This window comes from Mobula birostris, chromosome X, assembly GCF_030028105.1.
Source record: "Mobula birostris isolate sMobBir1 chromosome X, sMobBir1.hap1, whole genome shotgun sequence".
Taxonomy (NCBI): Eukaryota; Metazoa; Chordata; class Chondrichthyes; order Myliobatiformes; family Myliobatidae; genus Mobula; species Mobula birostris.
In genome coordinates, this window is record NC_092402.1 from 14,619,868 (window position 1) to 14,647,246 (window position 27,379).

At 44.4% G+C, this 27,379-nt stretch overlaps 1 pseudogene; it reads left to right on the plus strand.

Moving 5' to 3' along the window:
• The first annotated feature begins 8,518 nt into the window (after positions 1 to 8,518).
• On the plus strand, positions 8,519 to 10,665 carry LOC140191437 (AP-1 complex subunit beta-1-like; annotated as a pseudogene).
• Positions 10,666 to 27,379: the final 16,714 nt, after the last annotated feature.

Sequence of the window (27,379 nt, forward strand, 5' to 3'; positions counted from 1 at the left end):
TAATGGTAAGTGTATTTCTAGATATTGAAAGAGCGTATGACTCACTATGGAAGGATGGCTTATTAATTAAACTCTATGATGCGGGAATTAGAGGTAGAATGTTTAATTGGATCAAAGATTTCCTTAAGGAAAGGACAATTCAAGTAAGAATAGGTGGAACAAGCTCCAAGTCAGTTAAAATAGATAATGGTACCCCTCAAGGAAGTGTCATTAGTCCAGTTCTTTTTAATGTCATGATAAATGATATCTTTGCTCAGGTAGGGACAGGATTTGGCAAATCATTGTTTGCAGACGATGGTGCAATCTGGAAAAGAGGAAGAAACATCAAGTATCTATTAAGGCAGGTACAAAAGGCTTTAAGATCAGTTGAAAACTGGGCAAATAAATGGCGTTTCAGGATTTCTGCTTCTAAGTTCAAATACATGATTTTTGGCCTTAGAAGAAAGATTCCTGATTGTGGATTGTGTCTATATGATTCTCCACTAGAAAGAGTCAAGGTATTCAAGTTTTTAGGTGTCTGGTTTAATGAAAGACTTACTTGGAGGGTTCATATAGATGAAACCATTGGAAAGTGTGAGAAAGTTTTAAATGTTATGAGAAGTATTGCTGGATGCGACTGGGGAGCAGGGCGGGAAACTATGTACTTAATATATCTAGCTATGATTAGATCAGTTATAGATTATGGTTGTATTGTTTATGGTTCCACTGCTACGGCAGTACTTGGAAAACTAGACACTGTGCAGTCCAAGGCACTTAGACTCTGTTGTGCAACCTTTAGAACAACATCAGTCCCAGCACTATGTGTGGAGATGGGAGAAGTGCCTCTGCATTTAAGACGAATTCAGTTGGGCCTGGAATATTGGGTAAAACTGAATGGATTCAATCACAGCAGGGGAAGTCAGAGTGCCAAAGTAAAATTAAAAGATACCCATTTTCAGATTTGGTTAATAATTGGGCTGTGAAATTGAAACTGACTGAGGAATACATAGTTGGCCAAATTTGCCTGCCACCCATCCCTTTTTGACTCTTTCCAGAACCAGAAGTAGACCTATTCCTCCTTTTTCAGCTTAAAGGAAGCAGTGCAATTTTATCAGCGTTGATCACAAATGAATATTTAAATAATACATGGGGATCTTACCTGAAGATCTTTACTGATGGCTCAGTGGACCCAGAGAGCAGTAAGGCAGGATTTGGGATGTATGTGTCTCAACTTGGAGTTAAGATTGGTCACCAAGTTTCAGATGGTGCTTCTGTCTTTGCAACAGAATTATTAGCAATCCTCTGGGCCTTATGGTGGATAGAAGACTCTCAACCACGTAAGGTTATCATCTGTTCGGATTCTGCTGCTGCCATGGAGTCTATAAAAGGGAGTAAATCAAAAGCTCGTCCTGACATAGTTCTTGAGATTCTCTTAGTGTTGTTTAGAGTAGGGAAGATGGGTTGTGCAGTTAGATTTTCATGGATACCTGGGCATGCTGGGGTGGAGGGAAATGAAATTGTGGATGGCATTGCAAAGTCTTCCTTACAGAGCAGGCAAGTAGAAATTAGAGTTCCCCTAGGCAGAGCAGAATTGAGAAGTAGGATTTAAAAAGGTACAGAGAAGAAGTGGCAGGAGGATTGGAAAAATGAATTAAGGGGCAGCCATTATTTTTCTAGTCACCCACTAGTTAAAAAGGTCTCAGACTGTTACCTTTTAAGTCGTAGAGATATGGTGAAATTTACAAGACTTAGGTTGTGGCATTGTGGGCTAAACTATTATTTAAAGATAATAGGCAAACATCCTACTGGATTAGGTGACTGTGGTAGTCCAGAGACAGTCCAGCATGTTTTGCTGAGCTGTAATCGATACAAAATTGAAAGAAGCATACTGTTCAAGAGGCTATCTGGCTTAAATTTATTTTGGTTTTCTATTAAATCTTTGTTTGGCCATCAAGAGAATCAACATCTGACTGAAGAGCCTATCATTCAGTTTATACGTGAGACTAGGCTGTATTCGAGAATTTGAGTTCCTTGAAGTTCTATAATTAGTTATACATCCTGCGGAGGGCTGTAATACACCTAGATGCTTTTAAACAGCCGGAAATGAAGATGAAGAAGATGAAGATGAAGAACCACCACCACCACCGGAGCACGGAACGCACGTGGAATTCCAGGGGGACCCAGTGCAAGGTTTCATTTACAGCCGCCAGCAGTATGGGGTGTAATCTAGCAGAGTGAGACTTGCTCTGTTGGAAGTCGAGATTCTAAGCACAGACAAGGGTATCACCTTGGGACTAGTGAACAACCCACAGCTTCATCAGTTACTGATCCCCAGTGGTGGGCACTTAATCCGGACTCGTCTTCATTTGAGCTCCCACTGCCAGCAGTCGACCCCCATGTGACCCTGTGCTATGACCCTACGGGGTGAGCCACTGAGGAAAGCCAATATTATGCACCCCTCGAAGGACAGAAGTTCCCAGTCGCGGTGTTTGGAGAGGTTAAAGGAAAAGAGGGCAGTGCATTACTGGCTAAAGGTCTGGATTCCCTTTGGTGACAGACAGGACTGGTGGTTTCCCATACCACCGTTAGGCTTTGCCCTGGGTTTAAGCCAAAGAACCTAGGGTTTCTTGCCTACGCCCTGACAAAACAAACCTCCAGCACTGAGAGAGACTGGCAAAATTTGGCCGCGGGCCAACTCTGATACTGGAAGGAGGCAAAGGTGAAGACAGGACATCTGGTAAGACACTCTTTTAATAATGACTGAACCCAAGAGGTTGTACCCCATCTCTGAGCAATTTCAGGCCAAGAAGTCAGTCGCACCAACTGCACCCCTCCCACCATGAAAGAAGGACAGACTCTCCCATCCCTTCCGCAATACACCCTCAAGCACGAGGCAACATTTTATGAGGATGGAAGCTCTTTTGTGGATCCAGCAGGTAAACGATGTTCTGGCTACGCAATAAGTGACGACAGTGAAGTAATTGAGCAAGTCTCCTTTGCAGCAGCTGTCTCCGCCCAGAAAGCTGAGCTACTTGCTCTATCTCATGCCTGTATCCTAGCAACAGACTACTCAGTTCTGATTTTGAAGAATCCACCACAGAACCAATTCTTTGTAGCAGACCTTAAAAAAAAACGCAAAGTCATAAATGAAGATGACTTTGAAGAGGGAGCACACAACTATTTGGAACAAAATAAAAAGGGCCTGAATGAGGACTTCAGGGGAAGAGCCAAAAGTACAAGCCTAAGCTAGAATCCTCTTTGATTAACGTTTCGAATTTTAAAATGAAAAAGCCTGTGGAAAAGAAATCTCAAACAGTAGAGCTACTAGGACTTGATATTTCAATCCCTATTGTAAGTCGGCACTCTTGATATTGGCAGTGGGCTTGGAGTGGTGACAAGGAGGGAGGGTAGGTACATCATCAAGGTCATCAGGTGGGCACCCTCCTTCTTTGACGTTTCATTGATAAGCCCACGACATCTCCAGAAGGCTCAACGGTGCTACCTGGCATCCCAGATACACCCCCCTCAGTTCCATACCCTCCTGTCTTCATCTTGCAGCCCAGTTGTTGCCTTTCCTTTTAATCCAAATCCAATTGCTGCTTTCTTCTGCTGCATTTGACAAGGACTTGATTGCTTGTTGGAGGAAGTGACCCCTCACCCCGACCTTCTTCAATAGACTGGTTGTAGATATAGCAACGAATCCCCTGCATCCTACTTCTACAGGGAAAATGTTGGTCTTCCAGCCACTCTGGGCAGCTTCAGTTGCCAGTTCAGAGTACTTAGTCTTTTTCCTCTGGTAAGTTTCTTCGACACCATCTTCCCATGCTACTATCAATTCCACAACATATGCCAGCTTGGCTGTTGTAGACCACAGGACCATGTCTGGCCAGAGTGTTGTAGCTGCAATGTCTGGGGAAACACAAGCTTTTTTGCCAAGTCCACGTCCATTTTCCAATCCCAAGCAACCTGCAGAATGCTTACATCTTTTGATGTTATATGGTGCTCTGGAGGTTGGCCTGCCGGTACAAATCGTGTAATGTGGACATTTCCTGCCGATGTTTGTGGGGGAGCATTTGTGATGATTCGCCTCTGTTCCAAGATTGATGCCAGCTGTCCAAGAACTTGGTTATGCCGCCAAGTGTACCGCCCCTGGATGAGGCTCGTGGTGCATCCAGTTAAAATGTGCCTTAGTGATCCAGGTGCTTGACAAAGAAAGCAAGCAGGGTCTTCTCCCCACCACTGGTTCAAGTTCTGGGGTGTGGGTAAAAGGTCATAAGTGACTCTGATGACAAAACTTAGCCGAGATCCCTCCATCTCCCAGATGTCACGCCAGCTAAGTTTCCTCTTTTCCAGGCTCTCCCAATTAGTCCAGTGGCCCTGCTTGGTCATTGAGACGGCCCTGGCGTGTCGCTCTGCCTCCTCCTGTCTTCTCAACTCCTCCACCATGAGTCGTCTCTTCTGCACTGATGTTGCCTTCTGCCATTGAGGAGCCTTTGGGACAAGCCCAAGCCCGGCTCTCCCACGTTGGACTTGGCCTGCCACATCCCTGAAGCGAAGAACAGACTTAGCTACCCTCCCTCCTTGACACTACTCCAAACTCACTGCCAACATCGAGAGTGCCGACTTACCATAGGGATTGAAACATCAAGTCCTAGTAGCTCTACTGATCTTCTGGAAGAAAATCAGTGACTGCTGTGAAAGTGCAGCTGACAACAAGGGAAAGACCGTGTGACAGCTGGAGAGACAGCTGACAGGAGAAAATAGGCCCCAACAGGGCTGTTATGGGCTAGCTACCCATAACAGCAGGCTCCGTCACCTTGTCAGGGCACAAGAGCCACCCTCACTTGGCTACAGGAAGTTTAAAAAGAAGTATACCCCCAGAGTCTGCGAGAGCGGGGGCGCAAGAAGACTCTCTGACTGACCTCCCGGTAACGAACCTTGGCATGGACACGACAATGAATCAAGAAAACGGCAATACTCTTGAGAAAGCAGCAGCTGGATATGTTCTTCAGACCTGTAGGTGTGGCTGGACTAAAGTAACATCAACTCATGGTCTAAAAATTCATCAAGGACGGAAGAAATGCTTGAAAATCTCCAACCCAGGGCCCCGCATTGACCAGATTCTGTTAAGAGGAAGGTCAAATCAGTCAGATGAAACTTAGTGGCAGGAAGAAACCCACAGTCCGCAGAGTATCAGCACCCTATGGGATGTGCAAGAAGTTTCAGGCACAAGCAGCAGTCCAAGACACAGCCAGGCACATTGTAAAGTGGAGAACATGCAAGGCGTGAGCCGTTGGTGAAATGGCCAAAGTCTAATAGCAAGGAGTGGGAAACCATCAATACAGATGTGAGTCTGATCTTAAGTGGCATCAAGGGATCAGCAGAAAAGAAGTTAGAGAGGATGGGTGACCTGATCTACAGCTACAGAAAGGAGAAATTTGGAATAAAGGAACAAGTCAGCAGGAAAGATATGCCTCCTCCCCCCAAATCCCGTTGTCTCCAGGAAATCCAACGACCTGTTAAAGAGAGAAGAGGCCTGAGGATGTTGTGGGAAAAAGCAACAGCAGAAGAAAGGGAGGGCATCAACCTCCTTCAAGAGGACCTAAGACAGAGGCTCTCAAAACTGCGCAGAGCAGAGAATTTAAGGAAACGACGCAAAAAGAAGAAGAAAGCAAGAACAGACTTCTACAAAGATCCCTTTAAATATCTGAAAGGCATTTTCACAAAAGAGAAAAGCGGATACTTGAAAGTATCAAAAGAGGAGATTGAAAGACATCTCAGAATCATCCACACTGATAAGCAAAAAGATGAACCGATATTTGTCCCAGCTGACATCCCACCAATCTCACCCCCACAACATCAATTTAACATCAGCCCTCCCAAGCTGAGTGAGGTGAAAGAGGCAGTGAAGAAGGCAAGATCAGCATCAGCGCCAGGCCCTAACGATGTTCCATATTGTGTCTACGAGAACACCCCGGATGTTCTGAAATTCCTTTGGAAAAACATGAGGGTTGCGTGGGAAAAGCAAATTATCCCCAAAGCCTGGAGAAGAGCGGGGGGAGTTCTGATCCCAAAAGAAAAGAATTTGTCCACCATCGAGCAGTTTCGCCAAATAAACCTTCTGAACATAGAGGACAAGATCTTTTTCAGCGTGTTGGTGCAAAGACTTACAAAGTATCTGAAACAAAATCATTTCATTGATACGTCAATCCAAAAGGCTGGCATAGCAGGCTTCTCGGGATGCCTTGAACATACCAGCATCATATGGTATCAAATCCAGATGGCTAAGAAAGAAAGGAAGGATCTGCATGTCTTGTTCCTCCACCTGGCCAATGCCTATGGATCAGTTCCTCATTCCCTACTGTGGACTGCATTTGAATTCTTTCAGGTGCTTGCAACAATAACAAATCTGGTAAAACACTACTTCCAGGATCTGCAAGTCTGTCTCACAACATCAGACTTCACCACAACGTGGCAACCACTGGAAGCAGGCATCATGGCGGGGTGCACCATCTCCCCATTGGCCTTCACTATAGCAATGGAGCTCATTATCAGAGCCTCAAAATGGGTTGCAGGAGGAAAAGGGCTACAGTTTGGTCAACCACCGATACGAGCCTATATGGACGATATAATGATACTGACGACAACTGTCCCCTGCACCAAGAGATTTCTGGGAAAGCTTCATCAAAACATCACGTGGGTGAGGATGAAGATCAAGCCCAGCAAGTGAAGAAGCATCTCCATTGTCAAAGGTCAAGTCACGGATAAAAGATTTCAGATTGACGAGACACCTGTCCCAACTGTTTCAGAAATGCCAGTGAAGAGCTTGGGCCGATGGTATGATGCTAAGCTCAAGGACACTGAGCAGTTTGAACAACTCAAAAAGGATACCATCGTGTACATAGCTCGCATCAACAAGACCTTGCTGCCAAGAAAACTCAAGCAGTGGTGCTTCCAGTTCGGCATACTCCCAAGACTCGTGGCCTTTAACAGTGTATGAAATCCCCATCAGCAAGGTTGAAAAGCTTGAAAGAATGATCAGCACACATGTAAAACAGTGGCTTGGACTTCCGCGATGCTTAAGTCCTGTTGGACTGTACGGGAACGGCAAATTGGAATTACCAATTGCAAGTCTTGTGGAAGAATTCAAATGCACCAAAGCAAGGTTGGTCATGACCCTCACTGTATCTGAAGATACTGTTATTCAAACAGTGGCCCCCCGTGTGGTAACGGCAAGGAAGTGGATTCCATCTGAAGCTAGATTAAAGTGCGGACTTTTATATTATGCCCGTGATGACCTGACTATGGAACTTTGGGGATTCCTGACTTCCTCTGCACCCCCCCCCCCCATTAGTAATGCTACCTTTGTAAACAACTTACTTACCGCTCTACAGCTACCTCGAGTTTTGGCTATTATTAGATGTGCAGTCCATACTGGGGAATCTGATGAGATATTTAAGGGTAATGCTCGGCTGGTGCAGCAGCAAAACGGACAGCCTTGGACCCCACACTTTTAGCCCCCTCGGGAACCTAGTAAGCTGCTATTACACAAAATCGAAGGACGGGTATGCCAGATATGGGGGAAATACATACGTTCAAAGGGGGACGCCCCTGAAGGAGAGCGCAGACTATGGTCCCAAGTGGGTTGCCACCTTGAACCTCAGACCAATTTATGGGTGACCCCTGCGGGACAGGTCTGTGTTCCCTCTGTGTTTTTACTTATTTTTATAGATTATGTAAATAATTGTACACACTTGGGAAAGGAGGGAATGGTTGATACATTATTACAATCTTGGTGACACCTTAATTTCCAGAAAGCGAGCCACAGCATGTTTAATTTGTAAAAAGAAACAAATGCTGAAAAGGGATGCCTTGTGTTTCTGGAACTACCCCCTTGCCTGGTGGACCTTTTCCTTGTTTACAACTTGATTTTATAGAATTACCTAGAGTACATTGTTATAAGTATTGCTTAGTGATAGTAGATGTATTTAGCAGATGGATTTAGCTGTTCCTACAACTAATAATACCGCTGTGACAGTTATGAAAATATTGCTAAAAGAAATAATTCCTCGCTATGGACTTCCAGAAATGATAAGCTCGGACGACAGACCGCATCTTGTTGCCAAAATAAATGAGGAAATTTGCAAGGAGTTGGTTATAAAACAACAGTTCCACTGCACCCATCATCCAAAAGCAGCCGACGTAGTGGAATGAGCCAATCGTGCCTTGAAAGATAAGTTGGCCAAACTTACGCAAGAAACTGGATTGACCTGGTTGAAGGTTTTACCCTGAGCCCTATTCCATATGAGAATCATGCCAGCAAGTAAGACGGGGTTATCATCTGCAGAAATTATCTACGGGAAGCCTTTGAGAACCCCACGGGACACTGACCTTGTTTGCCGCTCCTCCCTGAGAACTTACCTGCAAAATTAGACATGCATACCTTGGGGGAGGAGATGGGAAAATATTTATGCAAATTAACTAAAACTTTCCTAAGCTTGCATTTACAGGTACGACGGGCCTATCGGGAAGACGAAACCCAGCCTAAAGGCGACTACCCAACAAGTGAGCCTGGAGATTTTATCCTGATCAAGAATTGGGATCCAGGGAAACTCGGACCTCGGTGGAGAGGACCACACTCGCCATGACTGATTCTAAATATTTCACAACAACCAAGAAAGGAGAAATCTTCGAAGTCAAAGCAGAATTCAATAGTGACAAGCAGGAGAAAAAGAAAGAAGCAGTGAAGAAAGGGATTACGTCAATGACCAGTGGCAGAAATGTCAGTGCCCTCTTTCCTGATGTCATAAACTACATGCAGACAGACAATTTGGAGTTGAAGAAGCTGCTGTACCTCTATCTAATGAACCATGCAAAGAGCCAACCAGATATGGGCAACTATGGCTGTCAACGCTTTTGTTAAGGACTGTGAAGATCCCAATCCATTTATCAGGGTGCTAGCCGTGAGAACAATAGGCTGCATCCATGTGGAGAAAATTACTGAGAATTAGTATGAGCCCCTGCGGAAAATGTCTAAAGGATGAAGACCGTTAAGCTTGAAAAACTGCTGCTGTCTACGAAGCCACGCTACATGACATCGATGCACAGCTGGTAGAAGATCAGGGATTGCTGGACACTCTAAAGGATCTGATATCTGACTCTAATCCAATGGTCGTTGCAAATGCTGTGGCTGCTCTGTCAGAGATCGCACAACCTCATCCAAACAGCAAGTTACTAGACCTCAATTTTCAGACAATCAACAAGCTTTTAATAGCCTGAAATGAATGTACTGAATGGGGCCAGATATTTAACCTTGATTGTTTGGCCAATTGTAGCCCAAAGGATGACCGAGAAGCTCAAGGCATCTGTGAGCGTGTGACGCCACGTTTAGCTCACGTCAACTTAACTGTTGTCCTGTTGGCTGTAAAGGTTCTGATGAAATTCATGGAAATGCTTTCAAAGGACTTGGATTACTATGGCACTTTGTTGAAGAAACTGGCTCCCCCACTGCTAACGCTGTTGTCTGCAGAACCAGAACTCCAATATGTTGCCCTCCGGAACATCAGCCTCATTGTACAGAAAAGTTCTGAGATTCCTAAGCATGAAATGAAGGTTTTCTTTGTAAAGATATATGTGAAACTGGAAAAACCAGATATTGTGATTCGATTGGCTTCTCAAGCCAACATTGCACAGGTTTTGGCAGAATTGAAGGAGTATGCCACTGAAGCAGATGTTGACTTTGTATGAAAAGCTGTGCGTGCAATTGGATGATGTGCAATCAAAGTTGAGCAATCAGCAGAATGCTGCGTGAGTACGCTACTTGACCTCATTCAGACAAAAGTAAACTACGTCGTCCAAGAAGCTATTGTAGTAATAAAGGACATTTTCTGTAAATAGCCAAACAAGTGTGAAAGTGTTAATGCAACACTTTGTGTAAACCTGGACTCATTGGATGAACCAGAAGCAAGAGCAGCAATGATACGGATAGTTGGAGAGTATGCTGAAAGAATTGACAATGCTGATGAGCTATTAGAGAGCTTCCTGGAAGGATTCCATGAGGAGAGCACACGGGTTCAACTACAACTTTTGACTGCTATTGTGAAACTATCTTAAAAATACAACAACTGAGACACAAGAGCAGATAAACCTCTAATTTCAGAAGAAACTGATCTTATTGAGCCAATGCTCCTTGATGAATTAATCTGCCATATTGGAACACCAGCCCCTGTGTACGGTAAGCCACCCAGTGCACTTGTGGAGGGGCACTCTCGGAGGATACATCGAACAGACTGCAAACGTCTCACTGAAGGAACTGAGCAGAAGGACTCTCTTGGATTAAAGGAAAATATGTTGATTGATAGTGGTGTTTATGCATGTCCGAAGTCTGATTGTATTAACTTTGATTATTATCTGTATCCTATGCTGCTTGTGGCCATGTTTCGTATCATGTTGTAGAAGCGACAATCTGTTCTGAAAGGTTATCGTGTAATGATAAAAAGGAGGGAATGATGAAGGTTAAGGGTGTTGGAAAAGTAAGAAATGATTCTCTGAATCTGGTAAATAGCGGGTTAAAATTAGGTGCCAGCTTGTATATGCTCTGTTCTGTGAAAAGTTGGAGAGACTGTTCTTGACTGGAAAAAAAACTGCCTTCAGTGATTTTTTTTAACAACTCACAGCTGTCCCTTTGAGAACGATCTGTGGGCAGTATTCACACATGCTGCATACATCATGTCTTATGAGTTCACATATTGAGCTATGTTCCCACCTTTTGTCTATTCAAGTTTTACTGATAAGGCAAGAATTTGTCTGTAATTAAAAGCCATGATTTAGTGTACTCTCTTAACTAATTAATTAAGTTTGCTCTAACTGACTTGGTGGTAATATCATGGCAACTAAGTGTTCTTTGTCTGTTAGTCCTATAAATTGTAGCATTCCAGCTTGTTAAATCAGAAGCTCGTTTGAGCTGCCAGAGAGACAGGTAGAAACTCTGTCTCTTTGATGTTCGGCTTTGAGTTTTCTCGCCGGCTGAGTTCGAACAATAAACTAGTGAAAAGGTTAAAGTAAAGACTTGTGTGTGGTGTGATTATTTGATCCGGCAAAATTTAAGTGTACAAGCACATCCTCTTTCTTAATGTCCATATACTCAAGTTTTTCAATCCACTGTAAGTCAACCCTACAATTGCCAAGATCCTTTTCCATAGTGAATACTGAAGCAAAGTATTCATAAAGTACCTCAGTTATCTCCTCTGGGTCCATACACACTTTTCCACTGTCACACTTGATTGGTCCTATTCTCTTACGTCTTATCCTCTTGCTCTTCACAGACTTGTAGAATACCTTGAGGTTATCTTTAATCCTGCTCGCCAAGGCCTTCTCATGGCCCCTACTGCCTCTCCTAATTTCATGGCTTTCGCTACCCCTTTATGCAAAGACACCACATTTACTTCCTTAATTTGAAGTCATTGCTTGGCTAGAAGGTCTGGCACCTTGTTTCCTTCAACCCCAACAAGGGCAGGGAGCCATATGAAATGTATGCTCAACACTGCAACCTCAACAGATGTTGTCCAATCTCAATGTAACACCCTGATAGAGGTTTCACTGTTGATGTAATGGTGTTTCTGTAGGAGCAGTGCTTGAGTTATGGTTGGAGATAACAGGTGCTTTGGAATGAGAGCCATCCAATCTGGGGAGCAGGTTTTTGTCAGTGTGCCTGACACCCGTGTGATCTGGGGTCTTGGTTCAGAGGGACATGAAGAGAGAAGACATTGGAGAGAACTGGTTGCAGGATTCGACCCGGTAGAGGACCATCATTCGATGGAGCAAGGTGCAGAGGTCTACTGAGTATCGGTGAATATAACTTTGGGAAGAGCTGAGCTCCAACTTGTACACATTTGACTGTTTAATTATAATGGGCCCTTTTTGTTTTTTTTCTTTCTGTTCTTTACTAACCCTTTTGTTAAGTTAACATTCATAAATATAATTCATATAATCACATGCAGCGTGCTGTTATTTCTTGGCACTGAGATGTACCAAGGGAGCAAAATACACAGTCTCCACACAAACCGAGGTTTGAGGTGGGAGTACCATCCGAATCTCATGGATTTGGCAGGACCAGAGTGTGCAATCCCTGGACTAGCACAACCCAAGGAAACCAGGGGTTTTCATCAAGAAGAACGTCTGGCCTACAATTTGAAGTACATTTTTTAACATATGTCAAAACAGATCAAATCAGAGCATGGAAGTACATAATCAGGATGTACTTCTCCAACCCATTCCAAGATTAAAATGATAGCAACCATCTCAGCCGTGAATACAGACACTTTGTATGATAATCCTTTCTTAATAATCACCTGAACCTTTGGAACATAATCAGAGACACCTGAACGACCTGTCACTGGGTCTTTGAATTAACTATGTAGATGTGTAAGAATCCACAATGTCTGTCTTGCATGTATTGCTGAATTGCCTGTACCACGGATGTACAATCAATTGTCATCTTGATCTTTTCTTGAAGGCTGAAGTCAACCACCGGCAAAGGGGAAAACTATGGAGTCGTGACAGAAAGGGGTACACCGGGACCATATTTCACATCAAAAAACCCAAGATTTTCTGCCCATTCATTTTCCATCCACCCAAAACTGAAGACCTTGCGAATGCAGTAGTCTCAACACTCCTGCTGTTGGCAATATTTTAGGACCAGCTTTATGTCCTCTTACATTAACCCAATAAACCATTGCTAACTGTAACCTGTGTAGATGTAAAGGTACTTAATCCATTTCCACTAGTAATGCTGAAATTGGGGATGATTTAATAGCACCACAACATAATCTCAATGATTGAATTTGAACTTCATCTAACGGGCTTTAAGACCGCTGGTGAGGCTGACCCAGAAGCAATACATTCATAATCAAAGACAGGTTTGATTAAAGCAATATACATTTAAGTGACCTCCCACTCGCACCCTCATCAGACCCAACTCAGCAACTTGAGCACATTAAAGACATTATTTACGCATCTGCAGATTTTTATTGACATGACCCTTCCAAATTATCCTTGTGTCCATCCACATACCGAGACACTTTATCACTGACTCGATATGAGATTTAACATGTAAATTGAGATCAATTGTGGGGGCAATGTTCCTTTTAGAACACAAAATAAACAGCGTAAGTTTTCGCAATGGAAAATTTCAGCCCCCACTGATAGTCTCCATTTCACTACTTCATTAATAGCTGCTTGCATTTTCCTAACTATATAATTTATAGAACATAGAATAGTGCAGCACAGTACAGGCCCTTCGGCCCACAATGTTTTGCTGACCCTCAAACCCTGCCTCCCATATAAGCCCCCACCTTAAATTCCTCCATATACCTGTCTAGTAGTCTCTTAAACTTCACTAGTGTATCTGCCTCCACCACTGACTCAGGCAGTGCATTCCATGCACCAACCACTCTCTGAGTAAAAAACCTTCCTCTAATATCCCCCTTGAACTTCCCACCCCTTACCTTAAAGCCATGTCCTCTTGTATTGAGCAGTGGTGCCCTGGGGAAGAGGCGCTGGCTATCCACTCTATCTATTCCTCTTATTATCTTGTACTCTTGCATTATATTCCTACCTCTCTTCCACACTGCACCATCATTACCATTTCATGCTGTTCTTCTTCTTCTTCTTCTTTTATTTCCGGCTGTTTAGACGCATCTAGCGTATTACAGCCCTCCGCAGGATGTATAATTAATTATAGAACTTCAAGGAATTCAAATTCTCGAATACAACCTAGTCTCACGTATAAATTGAATGACAGACTTTTCAATCAGATGCTGATTCTCTTGAGGGCCAAACAATGGAAAACCAAAATAAATTTAAGCCAGATAGCCTCTTGAACAGCATGCTTCTTTCAATTTTGTATCGATTACAGCTCAGCAAAACATGCTGGACTGTCTCTGGACTACCACAGTCACCTAATCCAGTAGGATGTTTGCCTATTATCTTTAAATAATAGTTTAGCCCACAATGCCCCAACCTAAGTCTTGTAAATTTCACCATATCTCTACGACTTAAAAGGTAACAGTCTGAGACCTTTTTAACTAGTGGGTGACTAGAAAAATGATGCCTGCCCCTTAATTCATTTTTCCAATCCTCCTGCCACTTCTTCTCTGTACCTCTTTTAATCCTACTTCTCAATTCTGCTCTGCCTAGGGGAACTCTAATTTCTACTTGCCTGCTCTGTAAGGAAGACTTTGCAATGCCATCCACAATTTCATTTCCCTCCACCCCAGCATACCCAGGTATCCATGAAAATCTAACTGCACAACCCATCTTCCCTACTCTAAACAACACTAAGAGAATCTCAATAACTATGTCAGGACAAGCTTTTGATTTACTCCCTTTTATAGACTCTAAGGCAGCAGCAGAATCCGAACAGATGATAACCCTACGTGGTCGAGAGTCTTCTATCCACCATAAGGCCCAGAGGATTGCTAATAATTCTGTTGCAAAGACAGAAACACCATCTGAAACCCAGTGACCAATCTTAACTCCAAGTTGAGACACATACATCCCAAATCCTGCCCTGCTGCTCTCTGGGTCCAATGAGCCATCAGTAAAAATCTTCAGATAAGATCCCCATTTATTATTTAAATATTCATTTGTGATCAACACTGATGAAATTGCACTGCTTCCTTTAAGCTGAAAAAGGAGGAATAGGTCTGCTTCTGGTTCTGGAAAGAGCCAAAAAGGGATGGGTGGCAGGCAAATTTGGCCAACTATGTCTTCCTCAGTCAGTTTCAATTTCACAGCCCTGTAATAAACCAAATCTAAAAATGGGTATCTTTTAATTTTACTTTGGTGCTCCGACTTCCCCTGCAAAAGACACTTTGATGGACAGCTGTGACTGAATCCATTTAGTTTTACCCAATACTGCAGGCCCAACTGAATTCGTCTTAAATGCAGAGGCACTTCTCCCATCTCCACACGTAATGCCGGGACTGATGTTGTTCTAAAGGCTGCACAACAGAGTCTAAGTGCTTTGGACTGCACAGTGTCTAGTTTTCCAAGCACTGCTGTAGCAGCAGAACCATAAGCAATACAACCATAATCTATAACTGATCCAATCATAGCTAGATATATTATGTACATAGTTTCCCGCCTTATTCCCCAGTCGCATCCAGCAATAGTTGTCATAACATTTAAAACTTTCTCACACTTTCCAATTGTTTTGTCTATATGAACCCTCCAAGTAAGTCTTTCATCAAACCAGACGCCTAAAGTCTTGAATACCTTGACTCTTTCTCGTGGAGAATCATATAGACACAATTCACAATCAGGAATCCTTCTTCTAAAGCCAAAAATCATGTATTTGAACTTAGAAGCAGAAATCCTGAAACCCCATTTATTAGCCCAGTTTTCAAATGATCTTAAAGCCTTTTGTACCTGCCTTAATATACACTTGGTGTTTCTTCCTCTTTTCCAGATTGCACCATCATCTGCAAACAATGATTTGCCAAATCCACTCCCATATCTGAATGGGAGTGGGAGCACATTATCTTCCGCCACCTTCAACAGGACCCCACCACTAAGCACATCTTTCCCTCTCCACCCCTCTCCGCTTTCCACAGGGAGCGGTCCCTCCATGACTCCCTGATCTGCACGTCCCTCCCCACGGATCTCCCACCCGGCACTTATCCCTGTAAGCACAAGTGCTACACCTGTCCCTACACCTCCTCTCTTGCCACCATTCAGGGCCCCAAACAGTCCTTCCAAGTGAGGCAACACTTCACTTGTGAGTCTGTTGCGGTCATCTATTGCATCCGGTGCTCCTGGTGTGGCCTCCTCTACATCAGTGAAACCCGACGCAGATTGGGGGACCGCTTCATCGAGCACCTCCGCTCCGTCCGCCACAACAGACAGGATCTCCCAGTAGCCACCCACTTCAACTCTGCTTCCCACTCCCATTCAGATATGTCCATACATGGCCTCCTCTACTGCCATGATGAGGTTAAACTCAGGTTGGAGGAGTAACACATCATATACTGTCTAGGTAGTCTCCAGCCCCTTGGTATGAACATAGAATTCTCCAACTTCTGGTAATTCCCTCTCCCTCCCTTCCTCTATCCCTATGTCACTCTGCCCCCTCCCCCAGCTGCCTATCACCTCCCTCATGGTTCTGCCTCCTTCTACTACCCATTGTACTTTCCCCTATTCCTTCTTCGCCTTTCCTGCCTATCACCTCCCTGCCTCCCCTCTCCAACCCCTTTATCTTTCCCCTTACTGGTTTTTCACCTGGAACCTACCAGCCTTCTCCTTCCCACCCTCCCCCCACCTTCCTTATAGGGCCTCTGCCCCTTCCCTCTACAGTCCTGATGAAGGGTTCTGCCCGAAACATCGACTGATCGTTTCCACGGATGCTGCCCGACCTGCCGAGTTCCTCCAGCGTGTTGTGAGTGTTGCTCGGTGTCGGAGAGCTGTCGGAGGCTCCAAGTTTTCAGACGGACTCGGAGTCGGACTGTGGTTGGGTGCTTCCAAGGATGCTGCATCAGCAAGTTTGCCGCGCTGGAAGCTCGTGGCAGGAAGAGTTTTCTTCCCTCAACCGTCTGCCTGAAATGATGGGACTTCCAAGAGACTTTGAGATTTTTTACCGTGCCCATGCTCTGTTCTTCTATCAAATTACGGTATTGCTTGCACTGTTGAAACTATATGTTATGATTATATAGTTTTTGTCAGATTTTTTTTAGTCTTGGTTTGTCTTGTGTTTCTGTGATATCATTCTGCAGGAACAAATTGTATTATTTCTTAATGCATGCATAACTAAATGACAATAAAACAGGACTGCGTGTCCTCATAATCTAATCTAATCTAATCTAATTTCTAAAGTAAGTACATGTTCTGCTCAGCATTGTGGGCCAAAGGGCCTGGATTGTGTTGCTTCTATGTTTCTAATTAAAAACTCCATTTGATCACTGTGGTAACAAAGTTGGGGTAAGGAAAAGGATGGCATTGGTATAAAAATCAGGAGATGTGGGGAACTCAACTAGGAGATGGTTATAAAAGGAGGGAAGAAGTTATACTTCCACGTTTACGTGTTGGACGTAATTGGTTGAATAATTGCTTGTTTAGAATTACTGTGCATGATGCAGACATTTGTAGGGAGTGCACTTGTCAAGAAACAGTGCCGCATAGATTGTTTGAATGCAGTTCTTACGAGGTGCAAAGGAAACAGCAATTGCTAAATTGAGATCGTTAGGACAGACACAGTTGCCGTGGAAAGTTGGTTAGGATATACTGCCACCGTAATGCATAGAAGTGCAGATCTGACTTTTTGAAAAGCGATAGACTTTTTGATATTACTTGATTTTCATCTTGGAGGGGAATTGAAGTGCGTTAAACATGACTCGAAGTAGAAGAAGGAACTTTTCAGTGGTCTTCAAATATCGTGGTTTATCAGGTACTTGACAAAGGTCTTTCAAAAGAAGTAAGGTTTCAGCTGAGTGGTCATCGTATGCGTGGATAGGGTTAGAGTGGGGAGCTAGAGGCTTTGGCAAGAAGAGGTGGAGGCTAAGGTGAGTTTCTGGTGAGTTGCTTTCATTCCTTGTCTGTTAGGCCTGGCCAGAGTAGTGAGAATGGATCCAGGGTCAATGGTGTGTTCTTCATGCCAGATTTGGGAGTTCTGTGAGACCTCCAGTGCACTTTATAATTGCATCAGTGTAAAGTTCATCCAGCTGCACCTCCTTAGAGACCGTGTTGGGGAACTGGAGCTGCAACTGGATGACCTTCGGTTGATATGGGAGAATGAGGAGATGATAGATGAGAGGTTCAGAGAGGCAGTCACCCTTAAGTTGCAGGAGGCAGGTGAATGCCAAGAGACGGATCGAGAAGACAGACAGAACAGAGAATACCCGTGGCTGTTCCCCTCAATAACAGGTATATCACTTTGGATACTGCTGAAAATCTAGCTGAACCACCACCCCTGGCAGTGCATTCCACCACTTACCAGTCCTGTAAGATAGTGGTCCCCAACCACTGGGCCGTGGATCAGTATTGGGCCATGAGGAAACGATATGATTTGGTGATATGAGTCAGCTGCACCTTTCTTCATTCCCTGTCACGCACTGTTGAACTTGAACAACCCCCTCTCCCTCCCCCCCCCCCAGATTGTCACTATTAAACCGGTCCACAGTGCAAAAAATGTTGGGGACTCCTGCTGTAAAGTATGTCCCTGTGACATGCTCCCTATGCTTTCGTCCAATCACCTTAAAATGATGATGTCTCATTTTAGCCATTGCCCCCCTGGGAAATAGGCACTGGTTGTTCGCTCTGCATTTGTCTCTTAACATCTTGTATTTCACTATCAAGCCACCTCTCATTCTATTTGCTCAAAGAGAAAAGCCGTAACGTGCTCAACTTTTCTTTTGTAAGACATTGGCTCCAATCTTGGTAAATCTCCTCTGCACCCTCTCCAGAGGGTTCCTATTGTGACTGTACTAAAACTGCTAATTAGCAGCTCAAACTGGAAAATATAAGTCTTTATTCACACAGCAGGGGGTGGGGGTGAGGAAGAGAGAGAGAGAGAGAGAGAGAGAGAGAGAGAGAGAGAGAGAGAGAGAGAGAGAGAGAGAGAGAGAGAGAGAGAGAGAGAGAGAGAGAGAGAGAGAGAGAGAGAGAGAGAGAGAGAAAATATGAGAATTGGAATCCAGGAGAATCAAAGTTATTGTTATTTTTGTTGTTAATAAAGAAAAACTTGGTGTCTGCAAACATTGTGTAAGGGGGTTTCGTCTTTATGTTACTGCGGAGGCTAATTAAAATGGCTTCTTTGTTATGTTATAATCGGAAATGCTTCTTTGTTAGGTTAAATGCTGAGAAAGCTTTGCGCTAGCAGCTTGTTGTGGGTTAGGGGGTGAACCAATTGGGATAGTTGTTATGACTTTGGTGTATCTGGAAGATTTGTATGCGTGGGGTTTTGAGGCAGGAGGTGGGAGAGAGAGACAGAGAATGGACCAGGTGCTGTGAGTCCGCTAACGGAGTCGGACCCCGAGCGGCGCATTCGGCGAGGAAGGGAGTCGGAGACGGACTCGTGTGGAGCGTCTGGTCGACGACCGTTGTTGGTCCCAGGCGGGCAGTCGAGGTGGTCCGGGGGGTTGCAGGGTGAAGAAGGAGGGTCCTGAGCTCCAACTGTTTGTGCATGAGGAGATTGAACTTTGATAAGTGTGGCACCTTTTATTTTCCTTTTATATTTTATTCTCTATTAATCATATAGTTGCAGTAATATCTATAAACTGTAAATCATTTAATCGTATCTGGTCTGTTATTTGGGCGGGGTGGGGTACATCACACAGCATCCACACAAACTATTACCCAGTTTGGCGGGGCCGAGGGCTGTTTCCCTGGACGACAGCGAGCCGAGCGACTCTGAGGCTGGTCGGGGGACTACAATTGGAACATTTTACTACCGGACTGCTTCTCAACCGCAGTGTGCGCAACCAGGTCACTTTCACAGCTTCAGGTTCCGGGTGAACCCCTCATATTGCTCACTGGGAAATGAAGTTGTATATTATGCATACATAATAAAACATCTTTCCTTTCCACCCATGAAAGACAAACAAATACAATACTTTGTCCTCATAAACCTGGAAGGAGCAATAATTCTTTCCAACAAAGATATCTACATTCTGTAACTGGTCTCTTTCCTTTATTTTTGCTGAATTTTCAGCTGTTCAACATTTCAACTTCAATTGTAATGAGCAACTACAGTCCCTGATCCACACAACAGCTTTCAGTCAGTCTCTGAGATGGTTTAATGGTCCTTTTGGTCTGCTAGTTGTTTCCACAGGAGTATTGCTTACATTTGCTGCATTACTATTTGTGTTTTTCTGAGAACTCTGATCAACATGTTCATCTTTTACAAATGCTGACCCCTTTGCTGTCCTGACAGGTGACACATCACAGCTATGGGTTGGATCCTGTGGTTGTAGATCCATACGGTTCTTTCTCAGAGGTGTCCCTTGCTCTGTCTGAATCTGGTAGGAATATGGAGTGACTTCCTCTTGGACGTATCCTGACATGGACCATGTTCCAGAATTGTGAACTGGGATTCGAGTTTGATCTCCAGGCTTCAGAACTGGTAGGCTTTTTGTAGACTTGTCATGATACCATTTCTCTTTTTCTTTCCCTTTCACTTTAGCCATTTTGATCTTGTGTGCTCCTGTAGGTGTCAACATGTTTTCATGCATTGGAAGGTTAGTGTGTTTGTGTCGACCCATCAGCATTTGGGCTGTTGAAAGGGCATTTTGCAGTGACACACTTCTGTAAGTCATTAGACTTGTGGAAATCCTCTCATCTATCTGAGAACATAGAACAGAGAAAACCTACAGCACAATACAGGCCCTTCGGCTCACAAAGCTGTGCTGAGCATGTCCTTCCCTTAGAAATTACCCAGGGTTACCCTTAGCCCTCTACTTTTCTGATCTCCATGTACCTGTCCAGGAGTCTCTTAAAACACCCTATCATAACCACCTGAACCACCATTGGTGGCAGCCCATTCCACACACTCACCACTCTCTGCGTTAAAAAAAACTTACCCCTAACATCTCCTGTGTATCCACTTCGAAACACCTTAAAACTGTGCCCTCTCATGCTAGCCATTTCAGACCCGGGATAAATCCCTCTGACTATCCACACGATCAATGCCTCTCATCGTTTTGTACACCTCCATCAGGTCACTTCTCATCCTCTGTCGCTCCAAGGAAAAAAGGCCAAGTTCACCCAACCCAACCTATTCTCATAAGGCATGCTCCCCAGTCCAGGCAACAGCCTTGTAAATCTCCTCTGCACCCTTTCTATGGTTTCCCCATCCTTCCTCCCCAACCAGAACTGAGCACAGTACTCCAGGTGGGCTCTGACCAGGGTCCTATATAGCTGCAATGTTACCTCTCGGCTCCAAAACTCAATCCTATGATTGATGCAGGCCAATGCACCGTATGTTTTCTTAACCACAGAGTCAACCTGCACAGCTGATTTGAGTGTCCTATGGACTTGGACCCCAAGATCCCTCTAATTGTCCACACTGCCGAGAATCTTATCATTCATACTATATTCTGCCATCATATTTGACCTACCAAAATAAACCACCCCACACTTATCTGTGTTGAACTCCATCTGCCACTTCTCAGCCCAGTTTTGTATCCTATCAATATCTCCCTGTAACCTCTGACAGCCCTCCACACTCTTTACAACAGCGGTCCCCAACCACGGGGCGGCAAAGTATGTGCTACCGGGCCGCGAGGAAACGATATGAGTCAGCTGCACCCTTCCTCATTCTCTGTCACGCACTGTTGAAGTTGAACATAGGGTTGCCAACTGTCCTGTATTTGCCGGAACATCCCATATATTGGGCTGAATTGGTTTGTCCCTTACGGGACCGCCCTTGTCCCATATTTCCCCCACTAAGGTAGAGCATTCCTATGAAACCTTTCGTGCTGAAATGGCGTAAAGCGAAGAAGCAATTACCATTAATTTATATGGGAAAAAATTTACAGCATTCCCAGTCCCAAAAAATAACCTAACAAATCATACCAAATAACACATAAAACCAAAAATAAATAACACTGACATATGGCAAAAGCAGGAATGATATGATAAATACACAGCCTATCTAAAGTAGAAATAATGTATGTACAGTGCAGTCAGGAAAATTAAGCCAAAACCGACTTGTGGAAAAAAAATCGGCAAGTACGCGCATGTGCACGTCACGCATGCGCACACAGGTGCCCGCACAAGGCTTCATGGTCATGGTCGTCTTTCTTGGAGTAAACAAGTGTCCCGTCAACAGACATACAAAATGCTGGTGAACGCAGCAGGCCAGGCAGCATCTATAGGAAGAGGTACAGTCGACGTTTCGGGCTGGAACCTTTCATCAGGATTTGACTGCTATTTTTGTCCCTTATTTGGGACTGAGAAAGTTGGCAACCCTTAGTGCAAAAGACATGTTGAGGTGAGTTTAACCCCATTTGAACATTCCTCACACCCCCCCACCAGTCGGCCGGTCCACAAGAATATTGTCAATATTAAACTGGTCCACGGTGCAAAAAAGGTTGGGGACCCCTGCTCTACAACACCTCCCAAGCTTTGAGTCATCAGCAAATTTACTGACCCATCCCTCCACTTTCTCATCCAGGTAATTTATAAAAATCTTAGGGATCCCAGAACAGATCCCTGAGGCACACCACTGGTCACTGACCTGCATGCAGAATATGACCCGTCTACAACTGGTCTTTGTCTTCTGTGAGCAAACCAATTCCAGATCCACAAAGCAAGGTCCCCTTGGATCCTATGCCTCCTTACTTTCTCAATAAGCCTTGCATGGGGTACCTTGTCAAATGCCTTGCTGAAATCCATATGTACTACATCTATATGCTCTACCTTCATCAATGTGTTTAGTGACATCCTGAAAAAATTCAATCAAGCTCATAAGACAAAGCAATGCTGACTATTCCTTATCATATGCCTCTCCAAGTGTTTATGAATCTTGCCTGTCAGGATCTCCTCCATCAAATTACCAACCACTGAAGTAAGATTCACCTTCCTATAATGTCCTGGGCTATCTATACACCCTTTCTTGAATAAGAGAACCCTCCAATCCTCTGGAGCATCTCTCGTCCCCATTGATGATGCAAAGATCGTTGCCAGAGGCTCAGCAATCTCCTCCCTCGCCTCCCACTGTAGCCTGAGGTACATCTCATAAGGTCCGGAGACTTATCCAACTTGATGCTTTACAAAAGCTCCAGCACATCCTCTTTCTTAATGTCTGTATGCTCAAGGTTTTCAGTCCACTGTAAGTCATCCCTACAATCGCCAATATCCTTTTCCGTAGTGAATACTGAAGCAAAGTATTACTCGAGTTTGCACCATAATTCTGAATTCTCACATGTAACTTTAAGTGAGGGCAATTCTGACAAGATGCTGTGTTTCTCCCTGAGGTGAAAGGCTTATGAATGGCCATAACCAGGGTAAAGGGCTGGCATGGGTCTTCAGGGTTCTCGACCTGATGTTGCCTGACCACAGTAGGTGCCATCCTAACAGACATATCTGGGTAAAACCTGTCCCTGAAATATCTCCACACTAATTCCCAGACTACAAAATATAAATAAAGGGTACCAGTTAAGCATTACATACTTATAACCACTGAGAATGTACTCTGCAATCTGCCACAGATGTGCATCTAAACTCATGAAGCCTGCTGTGTTCCTTTGTATCAGTTACACCAAGGCACACACACTCGCAAACATGCTTGCTGAAGTACAGTTCCTGGAATGAGTACATTCCTCCACTGGCATCTCGAACCTTCAATAACCATCCTTCGCGACTGGTAGCCCCGCCTAACCAAATTAACACACAAAGATTAGCTTCTTACATAAAGGCACGTGCATGCACACACACTACTTTTATCTCCCAGTTCAGTTTTCCATTGTTTTCGTGATACGTAGCAATCCCGTAGCCACCGACCTGAACAGGTCCAAGTGAGAGTGCTAATTTAAAAAATACCTACCCACTTAGACTGCTGAGATCATCGTCCACACAATGGGCCACAAGAAGGTATCCCACTCCTGACACCAAATGTGGCATGGACAAAGTCACTGGAGAGAAGTACTGGTAAATATTAAGCAGCCTCTCTATTCAACAAAATGAGATACAGCAGCCATCAGATGGAGACCCTTTCAGAGGACAGTGGTCTGTCTGACCCAATGCTACATGACATTTTATGCGCTAAAGAGCAAAGGAAAATTCTATATTTACAATGCATCCACAATGCTTTCTTTGAACTACACACAAACTTCACACCTCCCTCTTCGCACCCACACCACAGACATGTCAGTGAATCTTAATCAGCATTGTCTGGTCTTCCAAATAACTGTGGTTCACAGTTCTTAGGAACCCAGGAGCTGCATTTTAGATTTAATCTACAGTTCATATTGGCATCTGAAGACTGGTGGCTGAAAGTCAGTTGCTGAAATTATTTGCCATATGTGCTGACCCAAAAAAACATTCTAACAGAAGACAAGGTTTATAGGTTTTTGGTTTGTCAGGTTACAGTGAAAAGGTAGGAGAATAGGGTTGAGAGGGATAATCAATCAGCCATGATGAAATGACAAGAGCAGACTTGATGGGCCGAGTAGCCTAATGTTTTCTGGTCTTATGCTTTAATTGAAGAAGAAATTAGTGAAGCTACACCTGAAGTATTGTGTTCAGTTTTGGTCGTTCTTCTCTCGCAAAGATGCCATTAAGCTGGAACAAGTCAGAGGAGATTTACGAGACTGTTGCTGGCTCTCATGAGACTGAGTTATGGACAGAGATTGGGCAGGTTTGTACTTTTGCCTTGGAGAATGAGGGGTGACCTTATACAGGTGTATAAAACCATGAGGGTCACAGAGAGTCTGAATGCGCATGGTCTTTCCCAACGGTTGGGGAATCAGGAACCGGAGAGCACATGTTTAACATGAGAGAGAGAGAGAGATTTAATAGGGACCCGAGGGAGAGGTCCAAATATGGGACAAGCTGCCAGAGAATGTGGTTGAGGCAGGTACATACATGAACAACATTTAAAAGACACTCAAGACAGGTTGGTGGATAGGAAAGGTTTAGAGAGCTACAGGCCAAATGCAGACAGATGGGAATGGCTCAAATGGGGATCCCTCTGCTGCCTCCCCCTCCATTACTCCCCGAACCCCAGATCATCGAAACGAGCTGGTACCATTGGCTCAAGGATGATAAATGTCATTAACAGAACTGGCCAAATTGAATTCCCTGATTGGCTTTGGGATATTGATATCACTGAGAAATCCTTCCAGACCGGTTTCTGTGATTGGCTCTGGGACAATAACATCACCAACTTCTTCAAGCAAGCCCTTGGCTGTGAGTGTTCCCAGAATTCTCAGCTCCAAAAATTTCTGCAGCAATGACTCCTGCGATTGGCTGTTGGGTTGTGCCTCCACTAATGGTTATTGGCTCCAGAGATTTGATGTTATCATACGGTCCATCCAATTTCACCCAATTTTGATGGGTCCTGGGTCCTCCTGAGGCCCCATTGGCTCATGGTCTGTTTCACTGGTGATTGGTTCATCTACTGTGACACAGTGAAGAGATCCTATCCAGTTTCACCTGTCGACGGTGGGTGGTCCTTCAGCAACAGAATCAGCTATTGGCTCCTATCCAATAACCCCATTGATTGGTCCACAGAAGGATAGCTATTTAGTGACCTCATTGGTTGGCATGTCATTGCACTCCAGCCCAATATCTTTGTACCACAATATCGACGGGTGCATCACGATTTGAATTCAACAGCTCCTATTGGTCCATTGACACCAGAACCTCAGCTCTCATTGGTTTGTCAACTAATTTCAGTATGGCCATTACAATTGGATCCTCCGATGACTCAACAACAGCACCGGTTGGCTCACGCAATGGTTCAACTCGGGCAGCTCTGATTGGCTCAAGTACAACAGCACCTCCTCCAATGACTGAAGCACAGCGCCATTGATTGACTCATCCAGTGAGCCGGCCCTGACGCAGCCAATTAGCTGGCCCAACAACTCGAGTCAGGCTGGTCAGTGGCTGACCAATCTCACCATGACTATTGCCATCATTTTGGGGAATTTTCACCAGGCCAGCCTGAAAAAGTCACTAAATAATTACTATCAACAAGTTGCTTGTAGTACCAAAGAAACAGCACATTGGACCACTGTTATGCCACCATCAACAATGCTTGCCATGTTATTCCACACCCTCACTTGAGAAGTCTGATCATCCGGCTGTACTTCTACTCCCTGAGAAAAGGCAGAGAGTGAAGACTGCAGTTCAAAGCTTAAAGTAAATTTATTATCCAAGTACATGTATGTCACCATATACGACCCTGAGATTCATTTTATGCAGGCACGTACAGTCGATCTACTTCTTATGCCTCAGATTTATAGACCCTGTATTTATCTCCTGAGTGAATACAGATGCAAAATATAGAATACAGATACAGATCTCCCCCCTCCCCATATCTTTCGGTTCCCTGCAGAGGTCTACACAATGATCTTCAATTCTCCCCCTTGCTATCCTTTTGCCTGTGATATATTTATGGAAAACTTGGGACTCTCTTTCATCTTGTCTGCCAGAGCATCCTCATGTCCTATTTTAGTTCTCTGATTTTTCTCTTGCGTTTCTTACAATACTGGCAAAATAATAATTATAGAGCACTTTTCAAACAAACAATGTAGTTCCAAATGCTTTATAGTAGAAAATGAAACTAAAAGACAAAAAGCTGTTAATTAAAAGTAAGGCTAACTTAATAGGCGCTGCTTCCTGCACACATGCTGAGCTTGTTGACTTCACTAACTTTGCCTCCAACTTTCACCCTGCCCTCAAATTTACCCGGTCCATTTCTGACACCTCCCTCCCCTTTCTTGATCTTTCTGTCTCTGGAGACAGCTTATCTATTGATGTCTACTGTAAGCCTACGGACTCTCACAGCTGCTTGGACTTCCTCTTCCCACCCTGTCTCTTGCAAAAATGCCATCCTCTTCTCACAATTCCTCTGCCTCCGCCGTATCTGCTTTCAGGATGAGGCTTTTCATTCCAGGATGAAGGAGCTGTCTTCCTTTTTTAAAGAAAGGGGCTTCCCTTCCTCCACCATCAACTCTGCTATCAAACACATCTCTCCCACCTCACGCACATCTGCTCTCACCCCAATCTCCCGCCACCCCACTAGGGATAGGGTTCCCCTTGTCCTCACCTACCACCCCACCAGCCTTCGGGTCCAACATATAATTCTCTGTAACTTCCGCCACCTCCAATGGGATCCCACCACCAAGCACATCTTTCCCTCCCCACCTCTTTCTGCTTTCCGCAGGGATCACTCCCTATGTGACTCCCTTGTCCATTCGTCCCCCATCCCTTCCCACCGATCTCCCTCCCGGCACTTATCCTTGTAAGCGGAACAAGTGCTACACCTGCCCTTACACTTCCTCCCTCACCACCATTCAGGACCCCAGACAGTCCTTCCAGCTGAGGTAACATTTCACCTGTGAAGTCGGCTGGTGTGATATACTGTGTCCAGTGCTGCCGGTGTGGCCTTCTATATATTGGTGAGACCCGACACAGACTGGGAGACCATTTCGCTGAGCACCTACGCTCTGTCAGCCAGAGAAAGCAGGATCTCCCAGTGGCCACCCATTTTATTTTCATGTCCCATTCCCATTCTGATATGTCAATCCATGGCCTCCTCTAATGTCAAGATGAAGCCACGCTCAGGTTGGAGAAACAACACCTTGTATTCCGTCTGGGTAGCCTCCAACCTGATGGCATGAACATTGCTTTCTCTAACTTCCGTTAATGCCCCTCCTCTCTTTCTTACCCCATCCCTTATTTA